General features: G+C 38.8%; 1 protein-coding gene across 5 annotated transcripts in view; it reads left to right on the forward strand.

Annotated features, from left to right (window-relative positions):
- Positions 1 to 21,645, forward strand: part of TBL1X (transducin beta like 1 X-linked) — a 2,018,721-nt gene that overhangs the window by 984,497 nt on the left and 1,012,579 nt on the right. For all 5 annotated transcript variants that reach the window (XM_044072565.1, XM_044072569.1, XM_044072563.1 and 2 more), the window contains exon 3: positions 16,549 to 16,619. The gene's annotated coding sequence lies outside the window, so the exon portion shown is untranslated. The remainder of the gene's footprint in view (positions 1 to 16,548; positions 16,620 to 21,645) is intronic.

The raw sequence follows: 21,645 nt of genomic DNA on the forward strand, positions 1-21,645 counted from the left end.
CTGTAAACAAACACAGGTTAGCAGTACATCACTTGGCTTACCAAAGTTAGTGTTCAGCTAAGGACTATGTCATTGCCCAGGTTTAATAGTCTGAATGGAGGTGGAGACTGAGCAGAAGTGTATTTCTGAATATGGTAGACATGCCCTGGGTTTTATATTTCAGCCACACTTTTTTTTTTAATTTATGTGGTAGGATATAGAATGATACTTTTTAAGTTCGCCAGTTTGCCTAACTTCATGATTTTAAAATGCTAGTGTCACGGGTTGTTTGTTGATCATCTTAGGGATCATTGTTATAGTGCATGTATGCACATAATATGAATGGGATTAAATCACAGATAGCTGAAGTCTTTCAGCCATATGTGTACACCAGGCAGATGTCCTCAGTTAGTTCTAAAGGTTACATCTGGGCTGTGCCATTCCAGATGAATACCTGCTGTAAGGAAATGTAAAGTATAAATTGATTGGTCAACTGCTTCATCTGAATATGTTGGTTGTTTTCCTTGCATGTAAAAAGGTAGTCAGTATCCTTTTTTGACTATAGAGTAGCTGTTTATGTGCAAGTGGCTGCCAGTTTCTTATTGTTTTGGGGTAGCTATTTTTTTATTTCTATTTATTTTATGTAACTTTTGTATCACAACTGACAGTTTGCAGGTGGGTAAAATAGTGGAAACAGATAAGTTGCTTTTATGAAAAAGAACAGAAAGTAAATATATAACAAAAACTGTACAATAGCAGTTAATAGATCTAGCAACAGTTATGAGAGATATGTACGTTTTACATGATAATATTTCAGATTTGCGTCATGGTTCAAGGCTCCAGAGAGCACCCCTGCACTACCAGGCTATAGCTCATACCACACTTTTCAGCCATGTAACCTGGACCGAAACACCAAAGGCGGAGGTGTGTCCATATTCATTAAGGATATCCACACCTCCAGGCTAGTTACTCAGCATAATGCATCTGAGGTTATCCAAGTGCAACTAACTCTGGGAAAAACTGCAGCCCAAATTGTAGCTTGCTACAGATCCCCCACCATGCCCCAGGATTCCCACTCTTCTTTTCTTGATGTACTGGAAAATATTTAGGGTTCAACCAAACACCCTAATAATGGGCGACTTCAACTACCCCACCATTAACTGGGAAAACTACTTGTGTACCAACTCCTTAGCTCAACTCTTTCTGGAATTCATAAACTCCAATGCCCTGGATCAACTTATCCACACCCCCACCAGGAGCAACAATACCCTAGACCTAGTCATTACCAACATGAGTGACAGGTGTTCCACACCTGAGGTCAACTCCTCGTTGGTCCGATCTGACCATAATCTAATCACCCTTGATATCCACATCCCGCCCCCACCATTAAGGAAACCACAGTAAAAAATTTCTCCAAAGCCAACTTCATGCTTCTTAAGACAGAAGTGGTGAACTTCATGACACCCATGCAGATGGACAATACAGTTACAACTGCTGAATCCTACACAAATGCACTCTATAAGCACTTACACGAGTGCATGGATCATGCTATCCCAAACAGAACCAAGACGCTATCCTCCAAAAAAAGGAAGCCAGTCTGGTGGTCCCCTGCCATAAACAAATTGTACAACAGAAGGAAGAAACTGTTGCAAAAGAGAGTAAAATCCCATGAGTGGAGGAGCTTCCTGGTCAGCCTCCGTAAGAAGCTGAGATCCCTTATAAGATTCTCCAAAGCTAGCTACGAAAACAAAATCACCACTAATTCTAAGGACAACAACAAAGCATTCTATAGCTATGTCAAGAATCTCGATGGCAACACCCAGATCTGCTCTGAGTTACAGCACAACGGCATGAAAATTACAGAACCAACTGATATTGCCAACATCCTGGCAGATAGGTTCAGTGCTAACTTTACCCCCCCACCCCACCCCCTAAAGGGCCCATATCTATACAGGAAGAATGCAGAGTCCCTGTAATCACAACTACTCAGGTAAAAGCTGCACTCTCTAAAGCCAAAAACACAGCATCCATGGGACTGGACAAGATCCCAGGCTGCGTTTTACACGAACTGGCTCCCCACTTAAGCACCATGTTCAATAATAACCTCACATCAGGCTTTGTGCCCACTGAATGACGCACAGCATCAGTTATCCCACTCCACAAAGGGGGAGCCACCACTGATCCCTGGAACTATCTACCTATTAGCCTGATGAGCCTGGTCTGCAAGGCCATGGAACGCATCATCATGAAACTCATAAACAAAGACATTGGTAACCTCCAAATTCTGGATCCCACCCAATTTGGGTTTGTGAAAGGCAGATCATGCCTCATGAACCTGATCGACTTCTTTGAGGCAGTCACCAAAGCCGTAGATGAGGGTAAGGTGGTTCAGACAGCCTATCTTGTCCTCGCCAAGGCTTTCAACACCATTTCCCATTCTGGAATTATAGCTAAACTCACTAAACTAGGTCTAAATCCCTACATCACAAGATGGGTTGCCAACTGGCTCACTGACAGAACCCACACTGTAAAAGTTGCAGGCTCCAAATCTGACCTCAAAGCAGTGACAAGTGGAGTACCACAGGGTTCCGTCCTGGGACCTCTCCTATTTGGTATCTAATTCTCTGAAGTTCAGGCTAACACAGAAGGCCTCTGGTTAATGAAGTTTGCAGAAGTTGACACAGGAGAATAATGTGCTGATAAATACATCCGAAATTAAGCATATGAGATTTGGGAGACCATAAACTAAAAGGTAAATATTTAATGAAGCACACAGTGATTTAAACTGTAGATTGATTTAAGGAGCTGGGTATATGGGTAGAGCCACTTTTAAGTTTTTCCTAATCATTTCAGCCAATTGATTAATGATAGTTACAGAACTACAGGTTGTATAAAAAGATTTATAAAGTCTAGGAAATCAGAATTGGTGGTCATTGTTAGTTCCATTAGAGCCAAACTTAAGTATCGAATAACTATATGGAAATTTATAAGAAAGCAATCATGACTGAACTGGAAAGAGTACAGTGGAAATGTACCAATTGCATCCATGGATGTGAAAATGTATTATGAAAGATTAAAATATCTGAATTTGTACGATGTCTCATATAAATATTTAAGAGGAGACCTTATTCAGGTATATAGTGCATTTAGAGACAACTACCTATGAGAACGTTTGGGGTAACCCTATGTAGAAGAATCTATAGGAATGAGAAGTGTAATAGTTGTTCTCATAGAGAAGCTGATGCATGGAACAGACTACCAAATTACCACACTGTAGAACAAACCAGACCTCACACCACAAGTTCCAGGCCAGATGAATTCACTCAGTTTAGTACACAGACTGATTTATTAAAATAAAAATAATAACTTCTGCAGTAAAAGTTAACAGCAAAACTTCAAACTCTAATACCATTAAGAGCAAGTAACACTTCTTTGGCGCTTCGGCTTTCAAAAAAAGCCTTTGCAGAGTACATCTTTCTGCTGGTAAGCATAGACTAAATACATGCATTTAATTAATTAAATAATCATCCAATTAAGAATTCACTAAAAAAGCCAACTAAAAAGGTTAACTTTTAATATCTTTTTTTTAACCTTCTTGAATTAAATGCTTCCAAGAGAATTCCCTGTTCAAACCTCTTGGAAACCTTGTACTATATTTTAAAATAAATATTGCTTCCTGCCTTCTTAAGTGTTCCTTGATTTTTTCATCAGTACTAAACCTAGTAATCACTTGTTCTAAAACAGTTGCCTGTAACCCCTGTGGGTCTCCATTACGGTGTTCCTTAAAGTGCATAGCTACAGGACTCTGAAATCTTTGGTTCTTGATATCCCTTATATGGTCTTTCAATCTTGCATCAAACTTCTGTTGCTCTCCCCAATATAAAATAATCCACAAGGACATTTAAACTATGTATAATCTTTTCACTATTGCAAGTGAAGCTGCCTCTTCTATCAAATGTTTTCCATTAATACTTTCAAAACTATCCACTATATATTTGCATACTGTGCAATTGTCACATGGAAAATTCCATATCACACTATTATTTTCTGTATTTTTTGGTCTCTCAAATTTTCCATGTACTAACATACATTTAAGACTCCTGCCTTTTTTATATGAAAAACAAAGTTTGACATTTTTAGGCAGGATTTTTCTTTCTGTATATAAGACCAGTAATACCGGACTGTTTTCTCTAAAATATTAGAAACAGTATACTTGGACACAAAATATAACTCACTTTGTTTATCTTCAGCATTATGTTCTGTGCTTTATTCACTTTTTTATTCATTACTTTATTATACCCCGACCATACTTTCTCTGGCTCATAGCCTTTTTCTATGAACATATTAGCTGTATGTGGAGACCAAAAAAAATTGAAAATAATATAGTGAGATATAGAACTTTTCATTCCCCTCCCACAAGAGTCAGAAAGTTATTGAGTCTGAGTATTTGCAGTTTTACTGTGTACTGCCATTTACATCTGCTTTCTGTCTATAGTCTAAAACCATAATTCTTGTAAGCCTTTGTAAATCTAGAGGTTTATTATTTTCTAGTCTCAGAATGAAAAAAAAATATTAGCTGCAGAAGGAAAGCAAATTTGCATTGTGTCCAAAACATAATATGGTACACAGTCCAGATGCTGTCAGTAGATGAAAGTTTCAAGTGCGCTTGTCTACAGATTTTCAGAGCTAGCAGTAATTGTAACTCATTACAAAGAAGACTTTGCACAAGAGTGGTTCTTGACAATCTCACATTTTCGTATAAAAAAATTGTATTTTTTTTTTAATTTCTGGTCATAGTGCTCCTTGAGTGTACTCATTAGGTACACTGAGACTACTTCTGCCCTAGTATCCAACACATTTACCAAGGAGTTGGCTTGTTAGGGTCACCATTGAATATGTACTGCAGGAAGAATCTTTTCATCATGTTGCTCTAAAGCAGTTCTTCAGAACAGATGCTAATAGTTCTCCTTCGGCTACATTTATTCAGCACTTTAGAAATAAATGGATCACAAAACACCAAACTCTTAAGTATGGTATCCATGTCTTGATAGCCACCCAGACCAACTCAGTCCGGGTTTTGTGTTCATACAGTTTATAAGAATAACCATTTTCTTCTGTGATTTTAAGCAAAAAGCATGTCATAATCCTATCCTGTGTACCCAGATGCAATATAATTTAGACAATGGATCTTTTAGTTTGATTCTAGTAATACTTATGATTGCCATAGTGATGGGTTCTATGAGTGGAAGTTGCATCAGGAGGTGACAGAGTGTAATTTTTTATTTTTATTATTTTATTTATCTTGTTTTATGATTACAGATTTAAAACTATGATATACCTGTACCATGCATCAGTCTAGAGTTTGATTCCTGCAGTTTCCTTTTGCTTACTATGTGACTCTAAGCATGCCAGTTCACCAGTCAGTGCTCCCAGACTCCCAAACCACAAAAGGTGTCCGGCTCTGGTTAAGAAAAATTGTTCATACAACTATCAGAGAGGTATTAGTGGGGTAAAATTATTTTTTCATGGAAAAACAATGCTGTTGAAGATATAGTATACTGTGGTGTGTTCCTATCACGTAATTGAACTTTTACAAGTTCGAACCTCATATGGTCGAGATCATAAGTTTGAATTTGTAAAAGTTCGAACTTTTGAATGGAAATCCCCAAAAGCGGAGATTTCCATTTTGCGATCTCGGACTTGGTATATTTAAGTAGCGGGGTGTGTGGGGGATGCAGGGGGGCACAGCCCCCCTGTTTAAAACCGTTTATTTTGTTTTCCGTTTTTTTTTTTTAATCCATAGTCGGCGTTTTGTAACCTCGAACATAATAGTTCGAACATTACGTGTTCAAAGTTATAAGACTTCGACTATGTGATATAGCCCCTACTTTGGTAACACCCATGTGATCCAGGCACTTAAGGAGTGGATGTGAACAAGCCTACTGGAGAGAATTGTATGGGATGAAGCATGCCTGACCAAGGATGTGCGTTTGGAGCTGCCAAGTCATGTTCCAACACTAGCCTTCAGGAAGACATTGCAGGCTGCTGTCAGGGTGAATGCATCTCAGTCACAGCAGGTGAGTTTAGATATTAAATAGGGGAAAAATACTGTTCATGGTTGCCTGGATGATGGCCTCTTTGGTTGGCTCTGTCTTGTACCAGTGGTGCTAAAGTGGCCATTGCAACGAAAGAGCAAAATGAATCAAAGCCAATATGATGAGGGTTGATGGTTGACAAGCATTGGGGGGGGGGGGGTTGTTAGTGGAGATGATGTACAATTTTAATTTTATAGGTTCATAGATTAGTACTAGGCTAACTGCCCTTGTGGGCCATTTTAAGCCTAGCTAGTTATCCCATGTGAGAATCAAACCCTGTGTTTTTAAGGTAAACATCTTAACCATTATGCCAACCTCCCACCCTTGTGAATTCTGAAACGGTTACTGCTTTTTATGTCTTTGGGTAATTAATTTCAGATACTTCCTGAATAAGTGCAGAGTAGGATAATCTCTGTGTTGGTTGTAGCTCATTCTTTATCAGCTGCCCACCAGAGAAATGCAATTAAGACTGAATTAAGTTGGATTTGAAAGCTACCTTCTTTAAGACTATTCAATAAGCAAGCTTTTCCAGTGTGGGATCTGGTGCCAAAGTTACAGCAAGACTGGTATCCTGCTGTCACCCGAGTGTGGCAGGGTGGGGTAAGAAATTAAGAAGCAGTAGCCATATGACTTGTTGGGGATGGACTTGACAAGCCCATATTAATAGTCTGTCATCTAGAACCTCAGTTTGCTACATCATGTATTTGAGATTTAACCCAAGATATGTGGATTTAGTGTTAAAATTGTGATGTCCCTCATGCTGGGCCAGTAATCAAGGAGCCTGAATCCTCACCAGTGACACTGGAGAGAGACGTTCACTTGGAATACAAATGCAGATGCTCAGTATTTCCAGATGCAGACCTCTCTGCATTAAGCACAATTTCCCTTAAGAGCACACAGGGCACACACTCAGCCCGGGGTCTGGATGTTTCTATCTTTCTCTCCCCGATCCCCAATAAGGCTCCCCAATGGCACTGTGAAACCAGTGCTTTGTGTCCCTGCCCCAAGTAGCTGACACGCACTCTTGAGATTTAATTTATACACACACACACACGCCTTTGAAAGGCTGTCACAGATTTACTAACTATGCCCTCTATGCCTAGACTATAAGGTAGTTATCACTGCCACCAGTCAGTTACTATAAGGGTGTTAAAAAGGGTACCCAGTTATACTGATTGAAGTTAATATTAATGCAAATAGTAATGCTGACCAAATAGCAAGGCTTTCAGGAGTGGCCAGAGTTATCACCAAATAAATATATGCAAATGCTCTCAAAACTTAAATATTTTTCTAAAAGGACCTGCCACAGTGAGAAGTTTAGATATATTTAATAATAAACAATAAAAGAACATGAAAATACTAAGTATCTATTTACAGTAAACACCAGAGTTTCAGCCATAGGGAATATTCAGAATAACACCAATGGAAAGTTTCACCCAGTTGAGAAAAACAGCACTTCTAATCTCACAGTATTTTCCTGGCTAGTCTAAAAGAATTACTGTTCCCTAGTTAAGTTACTTAATACCGCAAGGCAAGATTATATGGTTGAGTGGTCCTTGTCAGATTCATGGGAGAATGCAGAATGCTGAGAACAAACTCTTACTAATATCTAACTGTTATTTTTGGCTTACAGAATGACATCACACACATCTGGTCATCTGACTCTGTTTCCCGTGGTATCACCAACACTAGAATTTGACAAGATTTTAGCACCTATGTGTTTCCATACACACAGATAGAGCTTTGCTCAGATCTCCTGGAAGCCATAAAACCATTTCACTCTTCCTGCAGGATCTACCAACTATTGCTACCAACTATTCTCTAAAACAGACATTGTGTCTCTGGCTTCATTCAAAACTGTGGGATAACATCTTTATGGCTTAACCCATAAAGTAATTTAATTTCAAGAATATTTTGCAAGGTCAGGTGGATTAGGATTAACCTCTTAATTTCCAGTATATGCTGTTACAATGTATACATTTAATTTAGTTACAATAATACATGCACATTTCTTTTCCTTCCAGCAGGGCACACTTAATACATTTTAACACAAGCAAACCTGAAAAATACATTTTCAGCACAAACATCAGTTACAAATCAGTTTGATATACAAATGACATACAATTATTTACAAATTCCAGCAAGCTATGCTGGCATATTTTACAAATCCACTGTCCTATTTCTCCTGGCATGGCTGACAGTACCTCCTGTTGTCACAAAAATAATAAATGTTAAGTGCCCATTGGGTGTTGTCCTTCTTGCCAGTTGTGGAAGGCAAAGCTGCTAATCTATTTCTTAAATAGTTTGATTTTGTCATCTTACTAGCTAAATTGAAGTGGCACTTGAGTACTTCTTTACTGAAGGCTACTATAATCAGTGAAGAACAGTGACAGCTGTTTGGCACATGGTTCTTCCCCCCCTCTGAGTCAGTATCAGACACCTGTTTTTTATTTTTTTTTTTTTTTTTTTTTTTTTTTTTTTTTTTTTGTAGAACCTGGCCTCTTAATATTGCAAATGCATGTCATACCACAGTGAGCATTTCATCAAAGAAATTTGTGGTACAGATGCTGTTGATGTATGAATCTTAGCTGTGTTGACATGCTTGTAGTGACATCTTGGTATATCTAAGAAGCATCTACAAACGTGAGTATGCCACATAGATTTTTACTTGTAAATTAAATTGACTAGTGCAAATTACTATTTAGAATTTTTATGCTTTGGTTATTGCCTGCCTCTAGCCACATAGTTATTTTTTTTCTAGTAGAACCTGCCTTTTGTTTCCATTGCCTGTTTTATCTTTTGTTTTCTTCATTTTAATTATGCTCTGAAATGAGTTTCACATCCCATTCAGTGGTTTTTGCTATTTATTGACTTTTATATTATTTCATTACATTGTCATGAAGGCCCAGCCTGTTTTCAAGTGATGCATCTTCATAGAGGGATGTCATCATATGTTGAAATGGGAGATGCATTAAAATTTAGGCATTGTAATATACAAGGTGCACTCAGTTATAAAGAAAGGAGATCATACATTTTTATATTGTTAAACTCTGGAGAAGGGAAATGGATACAGAATTTTTTTTTTTTTTTGTGGTGGGGGGGGGGGGGTGCTGTAGTCAGTGGGAGAAAATATTTTTCAGAAAGCAGTTTCCAGAAACATACAGAATCATTGATATGCTGTGTGTCCTTTTTGTGCCGGAGTAATGTATTTTTGCACAGAGCTGTTGGCCTGGGACGACCATTATTCCACTTAATCTGAATAAGTAAAGGCGCTGCTGAGATCGTGTACCTTTATATCTGCAGTGAGTACTTCATGTAAAAATGACATAAAATGGTGAACAAGCAAATCAAAGACCTGAAGCTGTAATATTGGCATGCTGCATTGATGTGACACAGGAAGACAAAATCTGCACCCAGGTAACATCTGTAGTCATTTCCTAGCATTAGCACAGTGACTTGGTAATTAGTACTGCTGTCTGTTCATAGTGTCAGTGTCAGCTGTTCAGTCATTACTTGAACTCACTGTGTGGAATTTGTATATCCTTATTGGGTCTGCATGGTTTTCTCTTGCAAATCCAAACAACATGTTTGGCTATAAATTGTACAGGTATGCAATTTACCTGTGTGCCTTGTGTCATAGCTGTGGAAGGCCCTGTAAGAGTCATTCAGTTGCCCTGCTTATTGATTAAAATAAATGTCTTTTATTCATCTCGCATCGTATTTATATTGGGATTGATATTATGAATTACAAAAAAAAAAAACACACCATTGGCATTGGTGTACTGGTTGGTAATTTTTGCTGGAGCTTAATTTAGACATAATCGATGCATTATATGACGTTAAGCAAAAATGAAAATAATTGGCAATTGTTTTATAAAGCTCTGCCTTATCTGTATAAAGCAGTGGACTGACCATTTAAGAATGTGAGGTTGTTGATCTTTGCCATTCTAGAGAAAGCTAAGTTAACCTAACCAGATTCTATAAACCAAACTTCTGTTTATGTTCCTATCTTCTGTGACTTGAAATATGTCCATGGCAAGGCATGTTAATACTACTAGTAGAATATTATATCACAGGATATAAAATTTTCTAGAATGTAATATATTGTGTAGTACATGGAGTGTTTTGATCGTTACAGATCTAAGAAAAAAAGTCTTGTTAAATACTTCACAGTGCTGTTAAGCTCCGTAATGCAACTGATGACAATGCCAGCCTCCACAGAAATGCATTAAGAAATTAACTGCTTTAAAAGCTGTCAGACTTTTCTCTGTCAGATAAAAAAATTGGACCAAAGTGTGTAACAGCTTTTGAAGCAGTTCTAAGTGACACATGTCTACACTATTTATAAAGCTCAATGCACTACATAAAATTATAATCGGTTCTGTCTGATCATAACCAACTTTTTATGTGTTCTCGACATGGATGTCATGATTCACCTGTCAAGCTTCACTTTACTCTGTTCTCAAGGTAAATTTCTTGTCATTTACCTTTGCAAACATCGACACAGTCATAATCATCTATATTCAGTACATCCAATGAGTCTGTGATGAGTTTATCACATAAATAAATTATTCAGTGAAAGCACAATACTTTTTATTTTTGGCTCAGGCTCTGGTGATTCCAGGTTCACTTCTTTGAGCTATAATGTGAATCTACAGTACTGGAGACAGGCAGGATTTTATCTTTTGCAATATATTTAGAATATTCGTTTGTTTTTAATTTTTAAGGGGTCACTGTAGTTTCTGCCAATTTTGTTTATATATATGAGGTGCCCCCCCCAACGGTTTTGTAAACATTGAGTTGTTTGTGTTGAAAATACTTTTACAGATTTAGTCTTTCTTTTTTTGTTACTTAAACCCTGTCAGCTCTGAAGTTTGAGTGATGCAGAAAAGAACACTGCACACAACAGAATATAGCACACCTTTATGCATCACTGACAGGTTATAAAATATGCCTCTGCACTGCATATAAAGAGAAACAAAAAAGCGTGCTTGTAACTCATACCTGCACATGCTGCCTCTAGGCATCAGCTTTACTGGTTTAGCCTGGTTTCAGCCCTTCAACTCCCCCCATCTCTCAGGTAGTCAGAGGTTACATAATCCCCTACCTGACCATCCATTTTCAAATTAACCAGTGCATCAGGTCCCAGTCAGTTGAGGTATGTTCACATACTTATGTATTTAATTCTTGTTTCTTTATCTGAGCTCAGTGTAGTAACTGTTTATTGCATTTACTCGCAAACTGAAACCTTGATGAATTGAGGCATGTTTATTGGTACCAGCCAGCTGCTACAAATTACTTACAAACTGCTGTTGATATTTTATCCATTTATTGTCGTTTGTATTGACTTAGTGGTCTGTCCTGGGTAGTGTAGCATTGATAAGGGACAGAAATAATGAATATTAACTGAGCCCTTAAGGCAGATATATAGGAAAGAGTGCTGCTGTTTGCTAATACTAAAAGGTGCACATGGACTTGTTTGATAATCATGTATACTGAATGTTTGAATGATTAACTCTGTTCATGGTATAGTACTAATAATCATATCCCCTCTCTAGGTGTTCCTAGCTCATCTCCCCCTGAAAGGCCTGTAAAAGCATATAGGGTCATTCCGGGAATAACAACAAGTATGGAAGACTTTCCCCACCATGGAACTTGTTTTAATAAGGTGTTCCTACCTCACCTCCCCGTGAAAGGTTTGTAAAAGCATATAGGGTAATTCTGGGAATAACAACAAGTACAGAAGACTTTCCCCACCACAGAACTTGTTTTAATAAGGTCAATATCCACTAAAATACCTTGCCACCTGTAAACCTAACAAACTGGGTCCGAAAAAGCACTGGTGAATGTCCCATAACTCCCGCTTGTAATCTGTTTATGCTGATAAGCATTAGGTTGGAAGAGTTAGACTTTCCTGTAGCCTTCGTTCTTCCCCAATTAAGGTAACAACAGCATGCTTTCTACTATTCCATCAGATGAGCGTAGTGTGCTCTGCAACTCCAAACAGTGCATTTCTCAATAAACTAAGTGAAACAAGTGTGCTACAAAAGGGAATTGGAAAACGGGCTGTCTGCATTGTAAATTGAGAAGCAGGCAGGGAACTGTGTAATTTTTAACAGTAGGGCCTAGGAACAGAGTATTGGGCATATAAAAAGAAACAAAAAAGTGTGCTTGCAACTCATTTAGCAGTAGGGCTTAGGAGCAGAGTATTGAGCATATAAAGAGAAACAAAGCATGCTTATAACTCATACCTGCACATGCTGCCTCTAGGCATCTGCTTTACTGGTTTAGCCCTACTCCACTCACTTTGCCTGCTCCACGCCTCACCTTACCCCCATATCCCACCGGCTCCCAGTAGTACTACGTTTATAGTACCACTGATATGCCCCCTTAATTAGCTAACCAACTACACGTGCTCCTAGAACCCAGCAAACTCCTAGCACAATAATACACCCTCTATCCTCCCGACTATCTGTATTAACCCACCCATAGCTATTCTATTCTCTCTAATCTTTTATCCACCACATACGTTGAATGCGGACCCTGCACTGATAATTTACTATGACTACAGCTAAAACACTAGTGCTGCTGCCCTTAGTACCACTGCTATTCATTCCTTATCACCTAAGCTCCTGTGAAATATGTACAGCATCTTGAAATCCAATACCCAAACTCTCAAACAGACACCAGCCCAGCATTTAACAAGTTTATCCACCACATAACCACCCCCTCTCCTAATTCTTCGCCCCCCCCAATTACCATCACCCGACTAAATACCACTACATTAGCTTAAAAACCAAAAGCTATGAAAAAAATCATAAATTTTTAAGACTCATAAGCAACTTAAAAATTAATTTTATGAAGGATGGAGACATCCACCCCAACCCTGGCCCATCCACAACAGTAGACCCAAGCACACCATCTTACAATTCAACGTGTACTACCCAGATTGATAGACTTCCAAACTCATTTCTGGTCTGTCATCTCAACATCAGAAGCCTAAACAACAAGATCCATAGCCTACATGGACTCTTAGCTGTTCACTCCCCTGATATCCTCTGCGTCACAAAAACCTGGCTAAAACCAATAACCAAAGATAATGAAATAACCCCCCCCCCCCCCCCACAGTACAGCATCCTTAGACTGGACAGGATCTCCAGGAAGGGTGGCGGGGTAGCTGTACTATACAAGTCTACCCTAACAGTAACAATTGACACCCAACAGCCACCCCAGTTTGACAATGCAGAAATTCTCATCACCAAATTAATAATAAAAATAAATGCAGATACATTGTCTGCATTTATATTCCACCAGGCATGAATGATAATACTGTAGAAAATATCTTACATCGGCTAGCTTCTAATTATCCCCAGGAAACCATTGTCTTGGGGGACTTCAGCAATGATTGGAACACCTGTTCCTCTGAAACTCCCTCCACCCATTTAAACATTCACGGGTTTACTCAGATCATTGACACTCTCTCCAGATTTAGCAAAAATAGAGTCAAAGATAGTATCCTTGATTGGATACTTATTAACAGCCATCCCCAAAAGTACAAGTCAGGTACATTACCTGATGATCTAAGTGATCACTGCCTTACCTATATTATTAGGTTCAAAGCCGACATTCCAAACCAGCCCACCTACAAAACTATAAGAAACGCCAGGAACTTTAACCTTGACAACTTCCAAAATGAACTGAAAGCATGTAATTGGAACGTCTTGAAATGACTCCCATTACAAGAAGCAGTTGAGTACTTCAGTACCAGATTTCTGGCTATCCTTAACCACCTTGCTCCTACCCCTACCCTCGTGTAAAAGCCACAGTTGCACCGTGGCTATCTAAAAAAACAAAAACCAAAATTAAACTAAGAAATAATGCCTGGGCCAGGTGGCATGTTACCAAAGCCTCTATGGACCAAGTACGATACCGGCAGCGAAGGAATCAGACAAAAAAATCTGTCATTCTAGACAAAAAAAATTACTACACCTTCCTACAACAAAAATATCAGCTAAAACCTCAAAAGTTCTGGGCTGGTACTAAGTCTTCTCCACCCAGGCAGTTCCGTCACTCCTACCCCATCAGCTGCCCTTGATAAATCCCCTGTAGAAATTGCAAACAGTTTCATCTCCTTCATTACTGAAACTATCCAGTCTCTAGCTACCCATATCACTCCATCGGACACAAACACCAGCTTTGGCACAGCTAGCCCTGATCCACCCAGCACCCATCCCACCTTTACCTTTCAAACCGTACCTACCAACCTGATCTGGACCTTACTCAAAAAGCTAAAACCTACTACACTAGCTGCTGACCACCTCCCAGCTGAATGTCTTCAAAAAGCAGCTGATGCCATAGCACTTCCCATTTCTGTTCTGATCAATAGATCCATCCCAGCAATACGGAAAATATCACGTTATACCACTCCGTAAAGGAGGAAGTTCCACAGAATTATCCAACTTTAGACCTATAGCCATTCTTTCACCACTAGCTATAATCATGGAAAGATGCATACACAAACAAATCATGCACTTTCTTATTCAAAACGGAAAGCTCGCCGACTCTCAGCACGGCTTTAGGCCATTTCACAGCACCATCACGGCTCGTCTGTCTTTCTCTAATGTCATCAGTCTTCATCGTAACAACAACAAACTATCTTCAGCACTCTTCCTAGATCTCTCAAAAGCTTTTGATATGGTCAGCCATCAGCTACTGCTGAATACCCTACAAACCATCGGTTTAGACCAACACGCAATGCAATGGTTTCACTCTTACCTAAACGGTAGACAGCAGGCTGTCTTATGGCAGAGCAAGCTGTCATCCCAACTTCCTCTAACCCTAGGTGTCCCACAAGGGTCCATACTTGGTCCCCTTCTTTTCTCTATCTTTATCAATGATCTGCAAACCACCATCCCAGGAACCACCTGCATCCAATATTCAGATGACTCAATGCTAATATGCTCCGCCTCCTCTCCCACACAACTTCTAACCCTCACCCAGACCACTTTCAGCACGGCAGAAACATGGCTAGCTAATCGCTGCCTACTTCTAAATCCTAAGAAAACCAAGCTACTACTTTTCTCCCCTAACTGTAGAATTTCTCCTCCTTCCTTCAACATTAAGTCTAGCAATGACAGCATTATCTCCCCTGGTGACCATACAAAGCTTCTAGGTGTAATAATAGACAACAACCTTAAATTTACTAAACATGTAAATCACACTATTACGTTCGCCAACAAAAAACTTGGCTCCCTGTACAGAACCAAGCCTTTCCTCACCCCCCCCTAGCTAGGGTAGTTATTGCAAGATCACACCTCCTCTCTACCCTTATGTATGCCTCCCCTGTACTCACCAACCTATCCAAAACCAATCTCAACAAATTATCAGGATGTTACAATCAAATAGCCAGATTTGCTACTGGCATGGCTTTTAGGACCCACCATTGCCAGAACCTCAAACCACTGAGATGGGTAGAGTATCCTACCCTTCTACAGCTCAACCAGCTTATAGTAGTGCATAAAATACTCCATCAACCTGATAACACCCCTGCCCTCAAAAATATTCTCACCCCTCATAGTGCCCCCAGGCCATTGCACTCAGCTGATAAACTATTGATACTGACCCAAAAATCCAACAACTCTGCAGGCGATGCTATATTTGCCAACTCAATCGGTAAAATCTGGAATCTACTCCCTACTACTGTTACCAAGGAAACCTCACTACCCCTATTTAAAAGAGAACTCAAAAAATACCTCACATCTCATTGGCTGTGCTCTTGTTCTAAACCTGACTAACAACTTCACTAATACATGTCTTGCTACCCAGCCTACTGTTTAGCCAAGTATCTATGCCTCATACCATTTGACTGTTTAAGCATTGTGAATTATGAAATCTGATTGCATTCTATGTTCACATTTTCTGATACATTTCTGCCAATCAGATGTAAGTCTGCACATTGTGTATATTGACATCTGCCTGTATTTTTTGGCTATATTTTTCTAAACATGTCTGCCTGAGTTTATCACTCAGTGATGTATGTACTGTCTCTCTTTTGGTATATGAAGCTTTTCTCCCCGGGCCTCTGCTGAAAATGGACATATATCCAGTCGGACTATCCCGGTCAACAAATGTAAAATAAATAAAATAAATGTAAAATAAAAATAAATAAATACATTTTCTTGTTAGTTTTAAAACCACTTGATGTTGGTGTGTGAAATGTAAACTTCAAACCCAAGAATTGACTATGAAAGTAGAAAATTCTCCATTTCACCAGTGAAATGTTGCATTTCACAGCTGAATTCCTGTGCTTTATTGTCTACTGAAAACTTTCAGCATTGATAAACTACCTTGTGTTTGCATATTGTTTTTGGTAATGATTTTTCTGTTTTAGCAGGTAACTGTGCCTGTTTTAGAACCTTAGGACTTGAGAGATTACCACTTTTAACCTAATGCTCTTCTTTTTTGTCATTAATAGGTCAATGAAGTTGGAAAACAAGTTTGGAAGAGAATTTGCAGAGGTGGGGACTTAGCCACACTTTGTCCAGAGTAAGTACTTCTGCTGTTTCAGCTGTGTGTGACTTGCAATTAAAACATTGCCAGTTTCTGAGATTGAGGAGCATCAAAAGTGCGTTGCCTAGCACTGAATGGAAAATGTAAGCCTAGCCCCCCCAAGAAGTTATTGAAAAGCATTTAGTGACGTGCAGCATTTTTGTAAGCAAGCCAAATTCCTTGATTGGGGACGTCTTGAGAAGCAATGCTTCAGAGAATGTTGATCTCTTTTAATAGACATACTGATGTAGACACTACTTTTACATGAAGTAAATTATTTGTAGGTGTAAAAGTTTTGGTGGTTAAAATGAAGATAATCTATTATAAAGATGTACATAGAGAAGTGCACGTATACTTGATTAGGTCACCTGTTCAGTCAGTCAGCCATCAAAGCACAGGTTTTGAATGTAGAGATAGTGAGATTGTTTTCTGTGTCTGTGATAGAAAAACACTGGAGAAATATTTCTTTAATATGTGCTGTCCTACTGCTTGTCCTACACAGTCTGCCCATTTCACTTTCCAGTTGTTGAGCCCAGAAACCAGAAGGAGCAGCAGGACTGATAGTTGAATAAATCTGTTGTGTGGGACAGTGGCTTCATTTTGGAGAAAATGATTGAAACCGCACTATTTCTGTTGTGGGGAAAGGTGTCTGAAAGAAAGTGATTGAAACTGCAATATTTTTCTTGTGGGGAAGAGTCTCTGGAAGGTACTGGGGTGTGGCCCTTGCATGCTCCAAGTTATTTACTTCTAAGTTTGCCGCAGCTTATTTGGAGGGATTTATCCATGGAAAGTGACCAGCTAGAGTTTTTTTGTTCAAGTGTTGAGAAACTGCTTGTCTAACATTTTATCATTGAACCAATGAGCTCTTCAGTGAGGAGACAACTTTTGTGACAGGTAATCAGTTTACTGCATTTCTGTTAGTTTAACGGTTCTATGTTTGGGTACCAAATTAAAAAAAAAACAAACCATGAAACACTAAAAGGAAAAGAGTGAATGGGACAACCAGCGAACTAAAGCAGCATAAAAAAAACTGCATTGAATGGTCATAGTTGGCCAACAACCAGGAAGTAATGCGATAACGTAAGTAAGTGAAGGGAAACTTTTTAAATTTTCCATTTTCCCCATTGTAGTGCGGTATCGGAGTTGGTATATATAGTTGGGGAGGGTGTGGGGAGTGCAGCCTGCCACTTTGGTTGGTTGTGTGTGTGATATTGGCTGACTGGCCATTTAATGTTGTTTTTTTGAATGATTTTGTAGTTTGCTGATTGTCCCATTCACTATTTATCTTTCAGTGTTTCACGGTTCACTTTTTTAAAAATTCAGTAGCCAAACATAGATCCACTTTAACTGTAGGGACCACTTTGAAATACCTTGACTTGAAGTGCACTTATTTAGTGGTTGGATAGTACCAAAGAATCCAGCCACATATTATACTCGTTTAAGTGCTCTAAAGTGTGAGCTCTGTGACATAGATTAGGAGGTAATATAGACATGCACCTAAGGAAAGATAAGAAAAAAAAGCCCGCTTCCAGTGAATGCTACTTTCACTCTTCATTGCTGAACGTTGTATAAACTGTTTTACTCAAGCAAGCAATGTTTGTTTTTTGTAAACATTACATTTTTAATTATTTAAGTTATCCCGGACATTTGGCAATTGATTTTAATATATTTAGTTCTTACTTTAACTTTAATAATCAGTATTTTTATGTTTTCAAACTGCATGTAATTAATGGTCATGCACCTTATTTATTAAGTAGTGTGTCTAAACAAGCTCTGTAGCAGCATGTGTTTTGTGTACTGTGCACTCGGCAAAGTTGCTGGTAAATTGCATGCATTTTATAACCATAGAGGTGAACAATTCACAGTTGGCTTTGGTCAAGCTGAAGTTTAAGTATTAGCTCTGCTCAGGCTCATGGTCCAGCAGTGTAATGAGCCATGAATGACGCAGCCACATTTTGTTTCCACTGGCACTTTTTATTTATTTATTTATTGGACCTGCCCCAGATTGGATTTACAGGCTGCAATTATGTAGGTCTGGTTACATTAGATACATACTGTGGTTAGTTGATACCAGGGAGGTAGCATGTAAACAAACAGAAAGCATAAGTTTTGAATATAGAGATGCTAAGATTGTTTTCTTTGTCTGTGATAGAGCACTGAAGGGAGATTTTCTTAATATTCAGGAATGAGCCATACTGTGTAATGATAAGAAAGGTTAGGTAAAGTATTTAGTGTTTGGCTTATCTTGCATTTTTCAGACAGCGAAACCTGACCTCCTTTTTGTTGTAGTAAAAGAACACCACTCCATGTATCCATTTTAAAGGAGACTACTTAATTTGTGGGAATAGCCTGAAAGGAAGGATCTATTTTCCTACCTTTTTTTCCCCTCCAGGGACTCTGGTATGTGTGTGCTGCCTTAGGCAATGCTCAGTTTTAGTTCTGCTTATTCCAAGTTTTATATAAATATATTGTTTGTTATTGGAGGTATTAAATTGTCTGTGTGGTTAGACACAACCAAGAAGATTGACTAAAGGGTATTCTGGCACACTTATTCTCTGGTAGTAAATACAATACTTTCTGAGGTACAGAGCTGCCAGCAGTATTAAATGTCACAAGTTTCCTGCCCCTCTGTACCTATGTATAATTGACTTTAGAATTAAGTGATGGCGAACCTTTAAGGCTCAGCGTGTCAAAAAACAGCATGGCTCTCAATATATCAGGGATAAATCTCAACACAATCAGGGACAAATCTAGAAATAAGAGACAGGGGAGTTTTAACTACTAGTACTATTAATTTGAGACATTGACAGAAAAAAATGAATGGGAATTAATATGCATTTTTTTAAGTAAAATAAATGGTTTTTGAGGTTAATAATTTCCTTACCTCTGCAAGAGTGTTGTCGAACTAGCTCCTGGCACAAAATAATTCAATGCACTTCACATGAGCAACGAATGCAAAAACAGTTTTTGTGGTAACTCAGGTGTTGAACGCTGGTGTGTTACCCAAAATGTCATGGCGTGTCACCTTTGACACGTGTGTCATTGGTTTGCCATCACTGGCTTAGATAATCAGCAAGCTAACTTAATGGAATAGGTTAATTCGAGCACTAAAAGTGAAACTGGCTACACTTAAAATGGCTCACAAGGGCAGCTGGCCTAGTACTTGCGTATGAGCCTATGAATGTGAGAAAGTAAAGAGGACTTTTCTTTTCATTGTTACTTTGCTTAGCATAGCAGAGCTGAATGCTGAATTTGTTCTAGTTAAGTTTATGCCCACACTGCTTATATATACCTTGTTTGATTACGGTTAATAAACTGTTTGCAGTGCATGGAGTGCTGCTATTACGAAACTGTATCCAGTGTATAGAGCACTGTTTTGATACTCCAAAAATCAGTAAAAAGGCATGCTTCTTTAGCCTTGTTTTTCTGGCTGATGGAAGCATGTGCTCTTTTCTTGGGGCTGCTGTTGGTGTGTCAGTAATAAGTATGTTACAGTTTTCAAAGCCGTACAACATTTAGTGCTCCTACGCTTTCTCTGTTATAGTACATGGCAGCAGGCAAAGCTCCATTCACTACAAAGAACTGTAATTGGGACTGTACAATTATAATTCACACTGTTATGTGGTTTTGAAGCAGATGTCAAAATTCAAGTCTGGAGCTTCACCCTTGAGGTGTCTTTTTTGACATCTGTGTCTTGTCTTGAACACACAAGCTAGTTGTGATTGGAGAGACCCAGTCATATTCATACATGTTAAGTAATCAGCAAATATTTGTTTTGTTGTAATAATCAGAAAAATGTAGAATTATTTTATGTGCTATAGTTTTGTATTTCATTAGATTATGTAGGAAGTATGTATACCAATCAGCAAAAAACCTGACTTCCTTTAAATATTTTTTTTTATTTTAATAGAAAAATGTAGAATTATTTTTTGTGCTGCAGTTTTGTTTTTCGTTAATTTATGTAGGAAGTGTGCGAAGCAATCGGCAAACAACATGACTTCATTCTTTTTTTATAAAAGCACTCTTATCTGATGCCCATACAAATTTTTATTTCACTGCAGATGTTAAGTGTTTTATTTATGGTATAATATCATTCTGATTGTAGGAACTGCAGGGTTTAATTGTGGTTGTAAAGTGATTTGTTGGGAACTGTGAGGTATGTGAAAGCTAAATGATAGTTCAGCCTGGGAGACATGAAATATGAAGGACAGCAGCCACTTTGGTGGTGTAAATGGGATAAAGCCCTGACTCTGGCCTAGGAAACCTGGGTTCAATTAGCAGCTCATGCAACTAAGTGTCAGAGAGGGAGGGATTGATGTTACCAGCTTGGGGGAGGAGGGGTGGTCCTGTGGATGTCCCCAGTGATGATCCCTGGTGTAAGCTGTGTATGTAATGCTAAGAGTCATAGTCTGAGGAGATATGCGGGGGGGGGGGGCTAAGCCACTGTGAAGATGGGCCCAATGCCACACATCCCCATTGCAAGCCCACCTCCCAGACAGTTCTGTTGGGACAGCAAGGCAGGAGGACTAATGGAGTAGATCATAAGAAAAGACCCTCCCTGGCAGATCTTGTTGGCCAAATCCCCAGGACACCCTAAAGCTCCACTCTGGTCCAAGCTCTGTCAGAAGACATCCAGAGGGTAGTTGGTAGCTGATTGACCCAGTGATGGGTGATGACTAGCCACTGAATGGGAGTGGGTAAAGTGCTGGAAGAGTGAAACAATTGGAAGAAAAGAGGCAAAAAAAAAAAAATAAGGCATAGCAGAATGACTGTCCTGCTTCTGTCTTGTGTTATGTAACTGACAACTTATCTTCCTGAAGTACGCATAATTATGAAATATGCCACAGCTGATGGGTTTCTTAAGCTATACATGATCATATGTTCTAAAATTGATATATTTAGTTTTGACATTTTATTTGTAATTTTTAGGTGTACACATGGGATTTGAGTAACTGTCAAGTCTATATATAATGGTGGTTTCTTCACTATGTACAGTAGGGTATATGTGTGATTTTGTAACTGA

This window comes from Protopterus annectens, chromosome 5.part0 (genome assembly GCF_019279795.1).
Source record: "Protopterus annectens isolate FY-2018-M chromosome 5.part0, PAN1.0, whole genome shotgun sequence".
NCBI lineage: Eukaryota > Metazoa > Chordata > Ceratodontiformes > Protopteridae > Protopterus > Protopterus annectens.